Below are 21,465 nucleotides of genomic sequence, written 5' to 3'. Positions count from 1 at the left end.
CTTGAACAGACACACGCTTGGAGGCTGGTCCCAACATGTGTCTGCTCGACATGGCCATAATGGGGGTATGACCAAATGGGACAATCCAGTACACAGGACTTGATGCACTTCTACCCTCAACATCAAGTTTTTCCTCAGACACAGGATAGATCCTTGCAACAACACCCTCTATATATATATATATATATATATATATATCCCAATCCAACATCACTGAAGGGGGACTTAATTGTCTCCTCTCCAAATCCCACCTCACCACCTGTGCGCTCGACCCCATCCCATCCCACCTCCTCCCCAACCTCACCACCACACTTATCCCATCCCTAACCCACCTCTTCAACCTATCACTAACTTCTGGCACCTTCCCCTCTGCGTTCAAACATGCCACAATCACGCCTATCCTTAAAAAGCCAACCCTCGATCCAACTGCTATGTCCAGCTATCGCCCAATATCGCTGCTCCCATTTGCTTCCAAACTCCTGGAGCAGCACGTCCATGCTGAACTCTCCTCCCACCTCTCATCTAACTTGCTGTACGACAATCTACAATCTGGTTTCCGCCCCCATCACTCAACTGAGACTGCCCTGACCAAAATCACTAACGACCTACTTACCGCCAAAGCTACTGGACAATACTCTGTACTCCTCCTTCTAGACCTGTCCTCTGCTTTCGACACAGTTGACCACTGCCTCCTACTACAGATCCTCTCCTCCTTTGGCATCAAAGACCTCGCCCTATCCTGGATCGCCTCGTACCTTTCCAACCGCACATTCAGCGTTTCCCACTCCCATACTACCTCCTCATCCCACCCTCTCTCTGTTGGAGTCCCCCAAGGCTCTGTTCTAGGACCCCTACTCTTCTCAATCTATACACTTGGCTTGGGACAACTCATAAAGTCCCATGGATTCCAGTACCACCTCTATGCTGACGACACTCAGATCTACCTCTCTGGCCCAGACGTCACCGCTCTGCTGTCCAGAATCCCAGAGTGCCTATCAGCCATATCCTCCTTCTTCTCCTCTCACTTCCTCAAACTCAATGTGGACAAATCTGAACTCATCATCTTTCCTCCATCCCACAAATCTTCCTTACTTGACCTATCTATCGCAGTCAATGACATCATGCTTTCCCCTGTACCCGAAGTCCGCTGCCTCGGAGTAACCTTCGACTCTGCCCTGTCCTTCAAACCACACATCCAAGCTCTTTCCACCTCCTGTCGCCTCCAGCTCAAAAATATCTCCAGGATCCGTCCTTTCCTCAACCCCCAATCTACTAAAATGCTTGTGCACGCCCTCATCATTTCCCGCCTTGACTACTGCAACATCCTTTTCTGTGGCCTCCCTGCTAACACCCTTGCACCTCTCCAGTCCATCCTTAACTCTGCTGCCCGACTAATCCATCTCTCTCCTCGCTACTCCTCCGCTTCCCCCCTCTGCAAATCTCTTCACTGGCTCCCATTCCCTCAGCGTATCCAGTTCAAATTGCTAATACTGACCTACAAAGCCATCCACAACCTGTCTCCTCCATATATCTCTGAACTAATCTCTCGATATCTTCCCTCACGTGACCTCCGGTCCTCCCAAGACCTCCTTCTCTCCTCCACACTTATTCGCTCCTCATCCAATCGCCTCCAAGACTTCTCCCGAATATCCCCCATCCTCTGGAACTCTCTGCCCCAACACGTCCGACTATCAACCACAGTCGGATCCTTCAGACGGAACCTGAAAACTCATCTCTTCAGGAAAGCCTACAGCCTGCACTGACACCGCTGCTGCCTCATCACCAACGAAGCTACCGCCTCACCAACACCGGAGCTACCGCCTCACCAACACCGGAGCTCCTGCAACCCTCAACCTACTGTCTCCTTCCCCATAATCCTGTAGAATGTAAGCCCGCAAGGGCAGGGTCCTCGCCTCTCTGTATCAGTCCGTCATTGTTAGTTTGTTTTCTGTATGTGATATTTGTAACTTGTTTGTAACCCCTTCTCATGTACAGCACCATGGAATCAATGGTGCTATATAAATAAATAATAATAATAATAATATATCTGCCATACCACAGGTTGACAGTCTGGTTGGCCACCTAGGCCAAGTTCCGCACATGCTGGACACCCGCCATCACCATCACCACCCCCAACCTACCAGAACCTTTAATTTCTCCAAACCAGTTTTTGGCCTGTCATTTAGGCTTTTTTATGTGTTAAGTTATTTGCGCTCTTGGCATGTTATGCTTTCTTGTTTGCTCAGGTTAATATGCCTAGAATTACATATGATGTGAATATGTTTTTGGCTACTAGATATATGCTTTGAGCAGTAAAAATGGTTTAACAAATAGGAGTGTTATGTATTGTTCTGACTACATACATGATGTGGCAACTTAATAAAATAATTTTTTTTTTTAAGGACAAACATACTACACAATTCAAACAGACCAAACCAACCAAAGAAAAAAAGCAGCAAACAGTCCAAATATATATTAATATGCAAAAAACTTTATTAATGGTTATACCAGATAAAAACTTTGAGAAAGGCATCAGCCGAAACGCGCGTCGGGGTGGACAGGGGTGAGGTGCCAGTCCATACTTGGGATATTTTCACGCTAACCGGTATGTATACACTATATATTGTGCATGGGCGTCCTTACAAAATTATGGACTGTATTGTTCTTTATATATAGCCATACTTGGTCAGTCCTGCACAATTACTGATTTTCTCTGAGTATTTTGTATGGTTAGTTCGTGTGCTTTTGTATATTGGAGGCACCTATCCCCTGCCCGTTTAGGTGCATGCTGTGTGTAGCACGGGGACTGTTTTCCCTCTGTCAAGTTTTTATCTAGTATAACAATTAATAAAGTTTTTTGCATATTTATATATATTTGGACTGTTTGCTGCTTTTTTTCTTTGGCTGGTTTGGTCTTTAGTAACGCAGTTTGTCCATTATGGTCCTACCCTTGGTCTCATTTTTTCCACATATGAGTATACCCTATTTGGGTTAAATAACGATGTTGGTGACCTCGTTTTCTTCCACACTATTGTTTTGCACAATTCAAACAGGAACATTATGCTATTTATTAACTTACAATATAACTAAACATTAAAGCAAAACAGCATTGTCTTGCCAAACAGTCGTTCCCTCTGGTGACACAAAATAATTTGTTAAGACATCACAAACTTTTAGGCCTGAGGAAGGAAGAACACGTGTAGTAGACCAGACAGTATTTGCATAATAAACTTCATCAGCAGCAGATGATGGGCAATCATGGTATCTTGTAAAGTTGTGAAGAACAACACATGCTTTGATCACGCCATTGACATTGCCTTCACTCAGTTGGATTGCGGACTGAAGTACCCACCGTTTTGCAGTGAGAATGCCAAATGAACACTCTACCTGACGGCGGGCACAGGAAAGACGCAAATTAAAAATTCACCGCCGGTAGTCCAGGCCTCTCCGTGGATAGGGCCTCATGACGTTCCTTGATAATTGAAACGCCTCATCTGCTACCATCATGTAAGGCACCGCATCCAAATTAGCCCCTGGTATGTGACTTGGGGGTGGGAGATCCAAATCATTGTTGCGCAGCCGCCGACCCATAATCGAAGAACTGAAGACTCTAGAGTCTCCAGTTCTCCCATAGGCCCCAATATCTACAATTATAAACCTGTAGTTGCTGTCGACTAGGACCAACAGCACTACAGAGAAAAACTGTTTATAATTATAGAATTGGGTCCCTGATCCCGGCGGGTTACGCACACGGATGTGCTTTCCGTCCAGAGCCCCAATACAGTGCGGAAACTGGCACGTGTCCTGAAATCCTTGTGCAATACGTAACCAGTCTGCCATTTTGGGCTCAGGCATCACCTCTTGATGGAGTCTTCTCCAGATTTCCGTGCATGTATCCCGCACAATTCCAGAAATTGTTGATTTGCTCAGTAAAAACTATAAATGCAGTGATGCATATGAAAGGCCAGTGGCAAGAAAGCTAAAAGAAAACAGAGTATGTTTTAAAAAAACAAAATGAACACATTACAGTGTTATATGGACAAAATGGATTAGATAACTAAGATGCCATGATTAATCAAACATTAAGGACATGCGATGGCTTTGATTTTCTATAAACTAAAATAATATAAAAGAAGCACAAATGATGTTGAAGTTACATAACAATTTAATTATCTAATTATAAAAAGGGGTAAGACCATGAAAGTCAAAACATTATTTGTAAAAAGAGGATTTATACATACCGTAACGTAAGGATAAGGCGCTCCTCTGCAGAAATAGATTTGCGCATCCTGGTGTCCTTCTTGGTGATCCCTGGTCGCAAAATCTCCAACAAAATATCAAATGTTTGTATCCTCATCCGACAATAGTTGAAGAACTTGTTTGGATTTGTCCTCAGAGCAGCATACAGACGGTTGAAATGTCCTTTATTGATCCGTTGCTTCAAAAGTGGATGTACCCACATCCGTCTTTGCCTCCTCGGATCTACAATAACTGGGTATGGCTCTCCAAAACGTTGGGAAAGTACCCAGTTGTAAAGCACACGATCTGTGGTGTTAAAAGTCAGTAGATCAGACATGTTGCTCATCAAGCAGAAATGCACCAACACAAGCAGGGACTCTACTGCATAGATTGGTGGCTGCCACCTGTTTTAAGGCCATTAAATAACGTTCTTGTTGATGATTTAAATTTTTTCAAGTGAAAAAAACGTTATATGTCCATTTTGCAAGCCTGCGAGAAAATCTCGCCATACGGATGCCATACGGATGGCACACGGATGTCAAATATAGCATTTGGTGCGAGAAAAACGCATCCTCGCACTGCACACGGATCACTGTTTTGTTAACATTTGTGCGATTCTCATCCGTGAAAAACAGACCATTTTTTTATACGTTGTGTGTGTCCCCGGCCTAAGACTAAAAATCAGAGCAAAAGATATTATCTAAATTATAAGCAGAAGAAGACTAAGCAGTGTATGGGGGTGAGTCCGTTCCTCCTCGTGGTGCCCCTGGAAAAAAGTCTGCTGCTGCAGGCCAAACTGATCGCGGACAAATCCTGTTGTAACTCTTTTGTGACAGGCAGAACGGAAGGTGTAATCTTCAAACTTTTATAGATAACGACTACAGGAATGCCTGTCACAAATAAGAATATGATGAAGAAGAAGAAGAATATGAAGAAGAATAATAGTTGAATAAAAAGAATATGAAGAATGTAAAAAAAAAAAGAATAATAGGAAAAAGGTGAAGAAGAAGATGATGAAAAAGATGCTGCTGCGGAGGATGATGAAGAAGAAAGTGTGGGAGAAGTAAAAAAGAAGGTGAAGAGCATGGAATTAGTGAAACATAAATATCTGAGAAAATATAAAAAATCTTAACATAGTCAATATCTTTGTAACTCCAAATGTCTTAAAAAAAAAATAATTCCTGCTATTCCATTTGATTGGGCTAAACCTCTATGCCTTTAATGTCTCCTCCACCTCCCCCCAATACATTCTACATTATTCTTAGTTGTTTTCCTTCATGTAGAATTAACCTACAAGGAAAGAAAGGGTTTATTTTAATTTCGATATTTTTGTCACATTGACTTGCATTGGTATCGGGTATCGGTATCGGCGATATCCGATATTTTTTGAATATCGGCCGATCCAATCCGATACCAATATTTCCGAATATCGGAATGTATCGCTCAACACTATCTATCACAACTTTCACTAACTAACATCTAACCTTATACCCATTTGCCCAGCCCCTGCTTCCCGAGTCCCACTAACAGGAGCACTATAGAACGCTCGCTCTGCCTGCAACAAACCTTCCTACATCCATTGTCATTACTCATAAACTTTCCTTCCTCGCCATCACTGAAACCTGGCTCAACCCTTCTGACAGAACCTCTCCTGCTGCACTCTCATATCGTGGATTCCACCTTTCCCACATCCCTCGCCCCAGCAGCAAGCATGGTGGAGGAGTTGGTTTTCTCCTGTCAGATAACTGCTCCTTCACCCCAATCCCACTGCCACCCTCTGTTACCCTCCCTTCCTTTGAGGTGCATTCTGTGGGCATCTATTCCCCCTCTAACCTCCAATTGTCTGTCATTTACCACCCCCCAGGGCCAGCCGACACCTTCCTTGACCACTTCACCACCTGGCTACTTCATTTCCTTTCCGCGGACATCCCCACTATCATCATGGGCAACTTCAACATTCATATTTACACTTCCCTCTCAGCTGCCACTAAATTTCTATCTCACACTTCCTCCTTCGGCCTCGCTCTATGTTCTTCTGCAGCCACTTACAAAGATGGCCACACATTGGACCTCATCTTCACCCAGCTCTGCTCCCTATCTAACCTCTCTAACTCACCTCTCCCTCTTTCTGACCACAAGCTACTGACATTCTCTTCCCTCTCCACTCCTTGTCCACAATCCCCACCCGACAAACTTGCACACCCTCGCAGAAATCTTAAACACCTCAAACTACACTCACTGTCTGAATCCCTTCTCCCTCTTAAAGGCATAAGTCCCCTACACAATGCGGATGCCGCTGCTGCTCTATATAACACTACAATAGCTGTAGTTCTGGAATCGGTCGCTCCTCTCACACATGCCAAATTTCACAAAATCAACACACAGCCCTGGCACACCAGCCTGATCAAAGAACTGAGAAGGGCTACCAGGGTTGCTGAGCAGAGCTGGAAAAGATCCCAATCCAATGACCACTTCATTGCATTCAAACAGTCCCTCACTACTTTCAAGGCCACACTTGCTGCAGCACAACAAACCTACTTCTCATCTCTCATATCCACCCTGTCTCACAACTCTAAACAGTTATTCAACGCTTTCAATTCTCTCCTTTGTCCCCCAGCACCCCTCTCTCCACTCATCTTGATGGAAGACTTTGTCTCATTTTTCAAGCAGAAGATTGATAACATCAGAGACATTTTTGGTCGACAACCCCCAGAGCCCTTCCTCCTAACTGCAAAGCCCTTCTCCTCCAAAACAAACTTCTCCACCATTACAGAAGATCGACTCTCCACTATACTCTCAAAATCACATCTCACCACCTGTGCACTTGACCCGATCCCATCCCACTTCATCCCAAACCTCACCACAATCTTCATTCCAACCCTAACCCATCTCTCCAACCTATCACAAACAACTGGTGTTTTCCCCTCAAGCTTTAAACATGCCTCAATCACACCTATCCTCAAAAAGCCCTCTCTTGACTCATCCTCTGCATCTAGCTATCACCCCATATCACTTCTCCCTTATGCCTCAAAACTACTGGAACAACACGTCCATCTTGAACTGTCCTCCCATCTTTTCCTGCTCCCTCTTCGACCGCTTTTTATCTGGCTTCCGGCCACATCACTCCACTGAAACTGCCCTAACTAAAGTCACCAATGACCTATTAACTGCCAAAGCCAAGCAGCACTACTCTGTCCTACTGCTAGACCTGTCCTCTGCCTTTGACCCAGTGGACCATTCCCTAGTATTACAGACCCTCTCATCTCTTGGCATCACTGACTTGGCCCTATCTTGGATTTCGTTGTACCTAACAGACTGGACATTCAGCGTCTCCCACTCGCACACCACCTCCTCACCTCGCCCCCTACCTGTCGGAGTCCTGCAAGGTTCAGTCCTAGTGCCTCTGCTCTTCCCAATCTATACCTTTGGCTTTGGACAGCTCAAAGTCCCATGGTTTTCAGTATCATCTCTATGCTGACGACACACAGATTTACATCCCTGAACCAGATATCACTTCCCTACAAACCAGAATTCCACAATGTCTGTCCACTATTTCATCCTTCTCCGCTAGATTTCTAAAACTTAATATGGACAAAACAGAATTCATCATCTTTCCCCCATCTCACTTGACTCCCCCAACAGACCTATCCATTAAAGTAAATGGCTGTCCACTCTCCCCAGTCCCACAAGCTCGTTGCCTCGGGGTAATCCTTGACACTGATCTCTCCTCCAAACCACATATCCATGCCCTTTCTACTTCCTGCCCACTCCAACTCAAAAATATTTCCCGGATCCGTACATTCCTCAAGCAAGAATTTGCAAAAACCCTATTCCATGCCCTCATCATCTCCCGCCTTGACTACTGCAGCCTCCTGCTCTGTGGCCTCTCCTTCAACACTCTTGCCCCCCTCCAATCTATTCTAAACTCTGCTGCTCGACTAATCCACCTGTCCCCCCGCTGTTCCCCAGCCTCTCTCCTCTGTCAATCCCTGCACTGGCTCCCCATTACCCAATAACTCCAGTTCAACCATGACACACAAAGCCATCCACAACTTGTCTCCTCCATACATCTGTGACCTTGTCTCCCAGTACTTACCTGCACGCAACCTTCAATCCTCACAAGATCTCCTTCTCTACTCTCCTCTTTCTACAATCGCATACAAGATTTCTCCTGTGCATCCCCCATACTCTGGAACTGTCTACCCTAACACATCAGACTCACGCCTACCATGGAAACCTTCAAAAAAAACTGAAGACCTACCTCTTTTGACAAGCCTACAACCTGCAGTAACCACCGATAGACCAAACAGTTGCACGACCAGCCCTACTCTCGCCTACTGTATTCTCACCCAACCCTTGTAGATTGTGAGCCCTCGCGGGCAGGGTCCTCTCCCCTTATGTACCAGTTGTGACTTGTATTGATTAAGATTATTGTACTTGTCTTTTATTATGTATACCCCTCCTCACATGTAAAGCACTATGGAATAAATGGCGCTATAATAATAATAATAATAATAATAATAATTGGGTCAAGTTTGGAGAACACTATAGTGCCTATGGTGTACTAAATCTGCTAATGAATATTTCTTAATGACAGTGGCCTTTTGCAGTTGAATTATGCACCCTAAAACACTGCAAAAATTGAGCAGGAATTGTTTAAGAAACATGACAAAGACTTCAAGGTGTTGCCTTGGCCCCAAATCCTACATAAGTCTGGTCCATGGAGGTCCCAATTCAACAAGTTACAGGACTAAAATGATCTGCTGGTAACTTCTGGGGCCAGATGTGATAGCGTGCTTTCAGAGTTCTTGTGAAGTGAATACTTTAGAGGAAACCAGTCAGGAGACACACTGTGTTTGAACAATAGCCATAACAAAACAGAGAATTGAATAAATGCTATTGTTATACTAAGCAGCTCTACTAGATCAATCATTCGCAGGTTGACATTAACTAATGGTGTGACTCCCTGACAATTTCTTGTCGCTTGACTTTGCCTGATTGACAGATTTCTACCTATAAACAAATATGGAAAGACATGTCAATCAAGCTTAGTAAGTGTCAGGGATCCGGATATTTGTCAGGACTTCCTTAATCCCACAAATCCCTGATATCACAGGCCGGGAAGGTCACAAGTACCACCGCTGTGATGTTTAGAACGAACAGCTCTCTGCTGCACCCTATCGTCTGGACAATTACACGATTGCCCAACGATCAACGGAGAAGGCAGCAGCCTGTTCGCACCACTAGGCCGGCTATCAGAAAAATAGCGCTGAGTGTACAGCATATACACCTCTGGATTTTACATTATGGACTATGTGTACACAACCCGGTACAGTCAGAGCCAACTCTCAGATAACCCCAGACTACTCGCTGTCACCACTAATCTGTTTCGGTCGATTAGACTAGGTTCACATTGCGCTAGGTGAGTCCGTCTAACGGACACGTTTTTAAGTAGCAAAAACGCAATGTAACGCACATACTAACGCGCCCATAGACTTGCATTGTCTAACGCATCGTGACGCATCCCTAAATTGGTATGCGTTTGTCACATAACGTTTTTTTTCTGATGGACCTTGAACGTGGCTTGCAGCGTTTTCGGGTCCGGCCAAGCTAACGCAATACTAACGGAAGCGTTCATTCGGCCATAGAAGGCTATGGCAAACGCAGTCAGACGCAAATCATGAAAAATTTCCAAATAGGACCACACGTTTTCATAGCGTTTGAGGGTGGTCACATGTTGTCATGTGACAGGAAATGTGATTTCGGCCAAATGAGGAGTATCCCACCCACACATTTCTCCTGAGGCCTACTGCACGTGACACAGTGTTGCAAGAGATCACAGGAAATGTAAGTACATTTCTATATATATATCTCTGTATACATCATGGGAGTCTGCAATGTCCGTCGGATGTGTGTGTACTAAAAATGTATTGCTTTGTTGCACGCAGATGTCGGATACTGATGTCAGCAGCAGCAGCAGCGTGTCTGCGGTTTTTTCATCGCAATCGGTAGGCTTGCACTTTAAAAACCCACAATATTTGTGTGAAACTCCATTGTATTGAGCTAAGCACGTAATAAAAATCATGTTTTTATTGTGAACAGGAGTCTTCTGAGCCCGAGGCTGCTAGACCTCCCCCCAAAAAAACAGGCAAAAACCCCAAAGGTACATAGCACACATTTTGAATTTTTCAGGCATAAATTTATTGATCCAATGAATGTTAATTTTTTTTACATTTTACATACACAATAGGTTGTGGCACACGGAGGACACAAAAGAAAGAAGGTCCCTAGCCGTCTGTCGTCGCCACAACTGCCAGTGGTAAATATAACACTAGAAATATTCTATCCAATATTTATCAACAATCTATCTATTCACTTTCTATCTACTATATCTATAAACTATCTATCAACTATCTATCGCTCCATCTATTTATCTATCTATATCTATGTATCTATCTATCGCTATATCTATGAATCTATCGCTCTATCTATGTATCTATCTATCTATATCTATGTATCTATCTATCGCTATATCTATGAATCTATCGCTCTATCTATGTATCTATCTATCTATATCTATGTATCTATCTCTATATCTATGAATCTATCGCTCTATCTATGTATCTATCTATCTATATCTATCTATGTATCTATCTATCTATATCTATGTATCTATCTATCGCTATATCTATGTATCTATCGCTATATCTATGTATCTATCTATCTATATCTATGTATCTATCTATCGCTATATCTATGTATCTATGTATCTATGTATCTCTGTATATATGAATATGGACATCCAGTGAAATTGACGCTATCAACATAACGTTTTATGTTTACATAGTCCAAGTCAGAGGCCAAAAAAAAAAGGATTGTCGTTGACGAAGAGCCATTGACTATTCACAACGAGACACTGATCAACCTTGTGGAAGCCAACCCCTCCATATGGGACCAGAGCGACAGCTCCCACCATGACATTGTGAAGAACCGCAAGTTGTGGGATCAAATTATCTGTCACTTTGATCCCCGATACATGGAGAAGTCGACAACCTCAAAGAAAAAAATTGGTAAATATTGGTGACGTTACATCGAAAAATGTGAAAAAATAAAAAAAAATTTCTATCCTATCAACCTATCCACTTGTTGTCTGCTATCTATCTCTCAATTATCAACTATCTGTACACTATATATCTATCTATACACTATTTCTAAACTATTTCTCTATTATCTAACAACTATCTATCTACTATTTATATATCAACTATCGTAACAAACTATGAACAATTTTTCATATATCTTCAAGCTATCTATCTACTATTTTTATATATATATATTTTTTTAATTTAAAGCCGATGCTGTCCATACCCGTTGGAAGTCCATCCGCGATCGCTTTGTCCGTGACTACCGGAACAGTCAGAATGCACCAAGCGGATCAGGTGGCAAACGGGTGACACCGTATGTGCATTACGACCAATTGCTCTTCCTTCAAAAAACATTGTCTCAGCGCTCATAAGTAGAAATAGGTCTGTGTGCGAGACATATTTGTTTAAAGGAAAATAAATAAAAAAATTTTTTGTGGTTTTACAGCACGGTATGCAGTACCGCTGCGCCTAAACCAGCAGAGGAACTGGAGCCTTCTCCAGTGGAACCAACCCAACCTGAAGATGTGTCTGGCATCAGCGAGCCACGATCTGTGGAGAGAAGCACTGTTGCTGCAGGTGTGAGTGCCCGGTTGCAATCACAGCGTGGACGCAAGCGAGCATCACAAAAAGATGAAGCTGATGCAATTATCGTCGATGGACTCCAACAAGTAGAGGACATGTGTCGCAATGATCTCAAAGACCTGAGGCGGGAAATTACCGAGCTGCAAGCCCGCGAGTCTGTATACTCTGCTAATGAGTGGAAGCTACTTTTCTTGTCCTATGTGCCTGTCGCTCAAAATATCCCGGCCCATAGAAACCTTATGTTTAGACAAAGACTGAACGACCTTCTTGAGGAATTTGTGGCCCCCCCAGGAACCCGCTCCATCGGGAACAAGAAGAATGGACATGCCGGCCTACAACCCTCAATATAGAGGCCGGGGTGAAACGAGCGTGGAACCTCATAGACAATGTAGCAGTCCATCATACAGTTGGGCAGACAATACGCCCGTGCAGTACCAAAGTCTTTAGTACTGTTCACTGTCCCCAGCCAGGTGCAATTACCGCGTTGCAAGTTTTGGTTTTTCTTTTTTTTTTGGGGTAAATTTCTATTTTCCTTTGGTTTTCATCCCTATGGGATATCATATGTTAAACCTGTCTACCAACAGTTTGTTGGAAAAATCCATAAACATTTAGTAAACTGTTTCAAATTTAAGATTCTTGTATGACTTAAACTTTTAACACAACATAACTTTTTACACGACATAAGGTAATTTTTTACACGACATCAGGTTAAACAACATAACTTTTTACACGACATAAGGTAACTTTTTACACGACATCAGGAAGACTTTAAATTATTTTCACACGTATCTGTCTTGCCATGGAACATGGCCTTCATGTGTGAAGTAATGTGCAAATTGATCACGAATCCTCATTATTTGTGCTGTAGACTGAACTGCATTCGATTCAATGCTAATGAGGTTCGACTCACAATCATCGGGGTCTACCACCTGGGGTTCATGTCTCGCCACAAAATTATGCAGACAGATGCATGCCTTCACAACACGGTCTACATTTTCTGGTTGCAATTGCATGCAGGTTAGTAAAATCCGCCATTTTAATGTCAAAATCCCAAAGGCACACTCCACATAACGTCTTGCCCGGCTCAAGCGATAATTAAAAATGCGCCTGGTGGAGTCTAGACTACAGCTTGAGTACGGCTTGAGGAGATTTTGTCCGAGTTGGAACGCCTCATCACCAACTAAAACATAGGGCAAACTTGGGCCTTCGGTCCCCGGAAGAGGTCGTGATGAGGGTATGTTGAAACTTTGGCTGTACAAACATCGGCCCATGTTGGAGTCTCTGAAGACTCTGGAATCGTTAGTCCGGCCATAAGCACCAATATCCACAGCAACAAAACGGTACCTGGCATCCGCAATCGCCATCAATACTATAGAAAAGTATTTCTTATAGTTATAGTAGAGGGATCCACTATGCGCAAGTTTCTGAATCCGAATGTGCTTGCCGTCCACGGCACCAATACAATTGGGGAAATTAGCCACATCCTCGAACTGTTGGGAAATCGCTAGCCACATTTCTGATGTTGGTGTTGGTAGCACAAGTGGTTGCAAGTTGTTCCAAATGGCATCACAAGTTTCCCGAACCAGTTGACAAATTGTTGACTTCCCAAGTCTAAACTGATAATGCAGTGACGCAAAAGATTCTCCGGTAGCCAGATATCTGTCAACATTCAAAAAGAAAAAAAATTAGGATTTTAATGATCATCTAAAAGGCTAGTTACAATAGAATATACAATTGCTAAATGAACATTAGGCCACACGATACCGAGATCTAGTCTTTGTCAATAGAATGATAAAAAAAATGTATAATTACCTCACAGTCACTACTAAACGTTGCTCCGCACAGATGATTTCACGAAAAGTGCTGCGATGATGATGTATCTCATCCTTCACATGTGAGAGCACAACATCAAAGGTCTCAATGGACATCCGTAGATAGCGTTGGAATTTGAAGGGATGATCCCGAAGCTGCACATACAGGGTGTGAAAGTCACCATATGTATTCCGCAAGAAATTCACTTCGTGGATCCAATTTCTACTTTGTGAACTACACTTTCTCTGCCGAAGTCGCAACCGCATCAAGCGAAATCTAACAAGCTCAGACACAAACATCTTGCTAGCAGAAGTTCACTCAATGCTTTCAAAATGGAGAATGAGTCTGTGCCCACACCCGACAATGACAAAAGGAAAAAAAAAAAAAAGAACAACTTTATTGACAGTGACAAACGCAGCCAAACGGATACTTCGTAATGGACATCCAAATGAAAAAACGCGATCACATGCGTTAACGCTAGCGTTACCGTGACGACGAATTTTTACATATTTTGGCTCCTTTTCTGTACATGCGTTTAACGAATCCGTTTAATGCCATGTACTTGACGCAATGTGAACCTAGCCTTAGACACCATACGGTAGCTTATGGCTTCGAGGAGTAGTTACAGAAGGAACAGAACTACTAAATTTTATATTTAATCCAATGGGAGGCAGTGTTTATGAAAAGTATACAAAAGATTTTACAAAGGGGACAAAACAATACAGCATAAACAGTTGCATAAAATAAAAGGGATTAACAGAAGAACTTACTACACCGATCGCAGAAACGATTCAGTTTAGCAGAAGGCGAGCACTTCAATTGGTCTGTCAATAAACATGGTCCCTACATACTTGAAAATGTAACTCTCTTGTACGAACACTGATGACAATTGGGAACAATCTTTTATCAGACACTGAGTCCCAACCACACACCCCTCTACGATGACTTCACAAGGTCCCAGTTGTGGTCTGGACTCAGCCCTTCATAATTTTAGGGAATCCCAATTTACGTACTAACTTATCATAGACTGATCACAGACAGGGGCGAATTATCAGAGGGTCAATATGGGCGGTAGCCCAGGGCCCAGTGGTCTGGGGGGGCCCTGGGCTACCGCACAGATTGACCCTCTGATATCATCTGTGAATGCCGGCGGCCGCCGCCGGCATTTATGTGCCCCCCCACTGTACCCGGTGGGCAGAGAGAGGGGGCCCGCATCGGGCCCCTTCTCATCTGCTCACCGGGCCCCTTCCGGCGCTGCGGCGGTTTCCTATTGACGTGCGGGCGCGCTCCCGCACGTCAATAGTTAACAACAGCCGCCAGCCAATTGGAGGCTGGCGGCTGATGTCGGCCGCAGGCGCACACGTCGCCGGCGTCTGACGTCATTGTCAGTCACCGGCGAGTGTGCTCTGCTGCAGGGAGCTCGCCGCCTGGAGCGCGGACAGGTGAGGAGACTGCTTGTTTTTTTTTTTTTTTGTTTTTTTTATAACGGTGGAGACACTGGGACAATGCTGGAGGACACTGGGGCAGATTGCTGGAGGACACTTGGGCAGATGGCTGGAGGACACTGGGGCAGATGGCTGGAGGACACTGGGGCAGATTGCTGGAGGACACTGGGGCAGATTGCTGGAGGACACTGGGGCAATGCTGGAGGACACTGGGGCAGATTGCTGGAGGACACTGGGGCAGATTGCTGGAGGACACTGGGGCAGATGGCTGGAGGACACTGGGGCAATGCTGGAGGACACTGGGGCAGATGGCTGGAGGACATTGGGGCAGATGGCTGGAGGACACTGGGGCAGATGGCTGGAGGACACTGGGGCAGATAGCTGGAGGACACTGGGGCAATGCTGGAGGACACTGGGGCAGATTGCTGGAGGACACTGGGGCAGATTGCTGGAGGACTCTGGGGCAGATTGCTGGAGGACACTGGGGCAGATTGCTGGAGGACACTGGAGCAATGCTGGAGGACACTGGGGCAATGCTGGAGGACACTGGGGCAATGCTGGAGGACACTGGGGCAATGCTGGAGGACACTGGGGCAGATTGCTGGAGGACACTGGGGCAGATTGCTGGAGGACACTGGGGCAGATTGCTGGAGGACACTGGGGCAGATTGCTGGAGGACACTGGGGCAGATTGCTGGACGACTATGGGGCAGATTGCTGGAGGACACTGGGGCAGATTGCTGGAGGACACTGGAGCAATGCTGGATCACACTGGGGCAATGCTGGAGGACACTGGGGCAGATTGCTGGAGGACACTGGGGCAGATTGCTGGAGGACACTGGGGCAGATTGCTGGAGGACACTGGGGCAGATTGCTGGAGGACACTGGGGCAGATTGCTGGAGACACTGGGGCAGATTGCTGGAGACACTGGGGCAATGCTGGAGACACTGGGGGAAATGCTGGACATACTGGGGCAGATTGCTGGACACATGGTTGGTAATATTCTGGACACACTGTCTGGGGGCAATGCTGGACGCACTGGGGCAGATTGCTGGACACACTGTCTGGAGGCAATATGCTGGACACACTGGGGCACTATGCTGGACATACTGGGGCAGATTGCTGGACACACTGGGGGTAATATGCTGGACACACTGGGGCAGATTGCTGGACACACTGGGGCAGATTGCTGGACTCACTGTCTGGGGGCAATGCTGGACACACTGGGGGCAATATGCTGGAGACACTGGGGCAGATTGCTGGACACTGGGGCAATATGCTGGACATACTGGGGCAGATTGCTGGACACACTGGGGGCAGGACTGGAGGCATGGGCAGAATGTAGACACCGGGGCATGATTGGAGACACGGGGCAGAATGAAAGACATGGGGCAGGATTGGATCATGGGGCAGGATGGATACGATGGAGACATATGGGGCAGGATGTGGAGATCATATGGGGTAGAATGGATAATCATGAGGGCAGGATGCGAGAACATATGGCTGGAGCCAGGAATGAGACACACGGGGCCGGGATGTGGAATATTATTACCATAGTGGCTAATTAAGGGATATTATTACTGCAGTGATGTATTTATTTTATTTTTTGAGTATACTGTTTTAAATGGGGGTCGGTCCTGTTACTGTGCAGAGTGACACTATATCGCCTCTTTTTCTTCATGTGGTGTAATGTAGAAGTTGTGAAAAATTAAGTAATGTGTTCTACAAGCGGAGCTCGAGATAACTGTGTTATTTCCTGCAGAAACGAGTCCTGGCTGGAAGAAATGATGGCGGTCTGTGCTGGATGAAAGATGAAGGACTTCACCTAGAGACGTCACTGGTGAGTCAGTGTTACCTATACACTGACACTATACACTGTATACTATATAGAGGTCCTGTGTACAATGTCACCAGTGATCACTGTATTACCTATACATTATATACAGAGGTCCTGTGTATAATGTCACCAGTGATCTCTGTGTTACCTCTACACAGACACTGCATACTAAGTACAGATCTCCTGTGAATACTGGCACTTATGGTGATAGTATTGTGTTGTTGTTTTTTACTGATCAGTATTGTAGTATTCAGTCACTATGTGGTGGTAATATGTGGTCTGGAAATGGTGTTGTGGTATTTGTCCCTTGTATGTGATATTTGGTCACCAAGTGGTGGTAATATGTGGTCTGGTCATGGTGCGGTGGTATTTGTTCCTTGTATGTGATATTATTGGTCAAAATATACCTAAATTGTATTGCAGATTCTACCAAATATTTAATAGGTTACAGTAGAGTAGGGCCCGGCCATTTTTCTGGAATAATCTGGTTCGGGTATATCATGACCCCCGTCACATGACCCCCGTCACATGACCGGGGGGGGGGGGGGGGCCCACAGTGTCTGAACAGCCCGGGGCCCTGGCTACCCTTAATCCACCCCTGATCACAGAAGGTCAAGACTGATGTAATCTTTTCTATCAGCATTTTAGCTACGCTTAGAGCCCAAACATGGCCTAGCTACTGGTGTCTATATGGCCCCTATGGATTTGGTGCCTTTTGGTGGGGGTTATGATTAAAAGAAAATATGTGTATAACGACCAAAAAGAGAAAGAGAGAGCGGCACAGCTCTAAAAAATAGAGAAAACCGGTGACACACCAACGAGGTGTGTAGCAGTCTAAGAAATGAATCGGGCGGTGCAATCTGCAGAAAAATAGTCCATGACAATCCAGAAAAAAAGAGAAGAAAGCAGATGCACTCACCAAATGCAGTTACAAAGCGTCCTTTATTTCAGTGCCAGCCGGCACATAATTCACGGCACGGGGGAGAGGGAAGTGGACAGGGAGAGTGCGACAGGTAAGACGACGGCCGTTTCGCGCTGCCTGAGAGCGCTTCTACGGGTCCATTTGGTGAGTGCATCTGCTTTCTTCTCTTTTTTTCTGGAAAATATGTGTATGATTGCCTAGTTATCCTGGTGCCGACAATATACGTCTCATTAATATCGGATGGATGGAAATTCCAATATTCCAGATTTTCTCCTGGAGATGTACTGTCTCTGTCGCTAGTTGTAAAGGGTGTGAGATCTTCTTTGGTCCACTTGGATCCTAATTACCTTTTCCTGTCTCTCTCTGTGGGCATAATAGACTTTCTTTGAAGTTACCTGGCCATAAAGAGAATCCTTGCATTTTAACCCCTTAACCATAAGTGACGGATCTAAACGTCATTGGACGCCTCCCCGTTTGGTGTGGGCCCGGGTGATGATGAGCCTGCACCTCTTCCGGCACATCACAGCTGATCTGATCTGAGGTATCATTTGGATACCTTGATACTTGTTTATAGTGTAAAAGGCCAGGTACCCTTGGAGGATTGTGCATCTGCAAAAACTGTCCCACTATTATTTTTATTAAAAAAATATTTGAAGCAAATCTTTTTAAATTAGTTAAACTGTTATTTGCAAAGCTGCATATTTTTTGCATTTTTTTAAAGAATCACTGCAAATTCTATAAATAATGATTTATACCTTTAGATCTTGAAAAATCTAACAATTTTCTAACTAGAACAATTTTTTCAAGTCTGCTCCTGTGTTTAGATATTTCTGTATCATATATTACGATTCCTCATTCTCTTTGTATTTCTTCTCAAAGTGATCACCTAATGCATCTCATGGTGGTCGCTCATGCTCCATAGCTCACTCCCATGATCTGAATACTCTTGTACATGGGCAGCTGAGTGATTCCTGCTATTGTGCAGGCGAAACAATAGGGATCAAAGCACTAACTGACTTTTGGGTCACATTCATTGGAAAGATAAAGTGGATGGTTTGAGAGTGACTTGAAAGGAACCTGTCACTTCTTTTTTTCGCTATTAAACTGGCCTCAGTGTGCAGTAACATGTTTTCTAGCAAAAAGGTGCAGTTTTCATTCCAAAAATAATCACTTTGTATTGTTATACTCTACTTTGTCTTGCAGTCATAGGGGTGGACTTCCGTCGGTTTCAGTCACAGTCCTTATCCACGCCCACGCACTTTGATTGATCTGCAGTACTGACCCAACGTCACGGGAATATTGCCTGTAATCCTGCACTAGCGCAGTGACGAGCAGCTCCCCAGGCATGCGTACTGTATCTGGATGTCCATTCTCAACGGCGGTATCTGAGCGGCGGAGACACAGTCTGTGTTGCGTGGAGACAGCACACGTACTGTTTTCTCGCCATTCACAATTGCGACGTCATAAAGCCAGTGATTAGCAGCAACCCCTGGAGCATGCGAGTCACTATATTATTTTTTTTTTTTTAGGGGGGATACAAATAACAAACCAAAAATAGTGTGGGTACATAAGTGTTGACACCCTCTTATAATTTCAGAAGCGGTTGTGTTCAGAATTAGCCCCGATCATATTCAATCACCCAATGACATATTTCACTCATGTGAAATAGTAGTCAGTACACAGCTACCATCATTTATACAGGACCTTCCACAACTTTTGACTTTATAAACTGTACAGTCCTGCAAATAGCAGTGACATTTAGATATAGTAGAATTGTGGACAACATCATTCTCCATTTTTACTTTCTCCACTCCATTGTGGACATACAGGGCGCCAAATGTGTTCGATTATTTATCATTGCGCTGGGCATTTCATTTATTTCAGCTCTGTGGGCATGTACTTTCATCCATTATGACGCCCACACAACATAAAGAAATGAAAAGTCCAGTTGAATGATACAAAATGTAACACATTAGGTGCAAATTTTTTCACCAGGATGGAGTGGAGAAAATAAAAATGGAAAAAAAAGGTTTTATTTACATTCATGTTACTATGTGCAAAAATGTACAGTTTTTAAGGCTAAAAGTTGGAAAGTTGTCATAAAATTACATTTCTTTAGGACACGTTCAGTATTTGGTCAGTATTTTACATGAGGATTTGCAAATCAAAATCAGGAGTGGAACATTCAGAGGAAAAGTATAATGGAAACACGTCACCACTTCTGTATTTTTCACTCCCTCCTGATTTTGGCTTACAAATACCGATGTAAAATACCGACCAATTACTTAATGTGTGAAGGAGGCCTTGAAATGATGCTGATTAACCGCTTTATATAAAGTTTAGCTGTTCTAGTAGGATTTTCCTGATATTTTCTCAGCTGCATTTTACAGCAAAAGCCATCGCCCATAAACAGCTTACAACACAGCAAAGGGATCTCATTGTTGAAAATTCTTAGTCAGAAGAAGGGTGCGCAAAATTTCAAATGGTATTAGATATATAGATAGATATAGATAGATGCCTACAGGCCTTCAGCAACATTAAAGGAGTGACAGGAATATCTGGCAAGTACTAGTTGTATACTACATGTGCCAAGAATTTATTTATTTATTTTACTAAGACATTATCGCCACTGTCCATATTCTTCATATCTCTGACGTGTGGAGTAGGTCAGCAGGATGGAAGGCTTTCTATTACAAAGAAAAATACCCAAGCACAGCTATGTATTGGCAAAACCTATCGATGCCAAAAGCATGTGGAAAAATGTGTTATGGTTTGATGACCACATGGTTTGGCAAAAAGCCAAAACTATGCATCACCAAAAAACACCATTCCCACAGTGAAGTATTGTGGAGGCAGCATTATGCTTTGGGACTGCTCTTTGGCATCTGGAACTGGGGCTTTGTACAACGTGGAGGGAGTTATGAACAGTAAAACTAGCATAACTATAATACATACGGTACACTGCTTCAATATTGACATATACACCAGCTTAAAACAAACCACAAATACTAAACAAAAGTGCTATATTGAGGACAACAGTGATGAGACTACTTCTTCCACTGCCTTCCATAATTTGTAATGTGGTAATATTGGTATAGTGATTTTTATTCATAAACAGTATGGCAATATTATTCAGACATTACTCAGTGGTAATTTTTGTGGTCATGGTGTAAATGTATTATTTGTACCCTGCATGATAATATTTGGTCCTGGAATAGAGGCAATAATGTTCTTTGGCTCTGCTTCATCAAAGCTTTTCTGCCAGTATTCTGTTGTAAAAAGCTTTGAAAAGCCCCAAAATGTTGACAAAACTCAAGGCTGCGCTAAAATTTTGTGACTTTTAGCATTTCTAAGCCAATCTTGCTCAGCTACGACAAAGTGGGCAGAGCTTGAGTGGACCAACGTATTCAGGGGAGTAGGATAGCCATATCTATGGACTGGAGTAGGATTTGTGGCAAGGCACACAAAGAAGTGCACAACACT

Source organism: Ranitomeya imitator, chromosome 2 (assembly GCF_032444005.1).
Source record: "Ranitomeya imitator isolate aRanImi1 chromosome 2, aRanImi1.pri, whole genome shotgun sequence".
In the NCBI taxonomy this organism is placed as follows: Eukaryota; Metazoa; Chordata; class Amphibia; order Anura; family Dendrobatidae; genus Ranitomeya; species Ranitomeya imitator.
Note: the sequence above shows the minus strand (reverse complement) of the source record.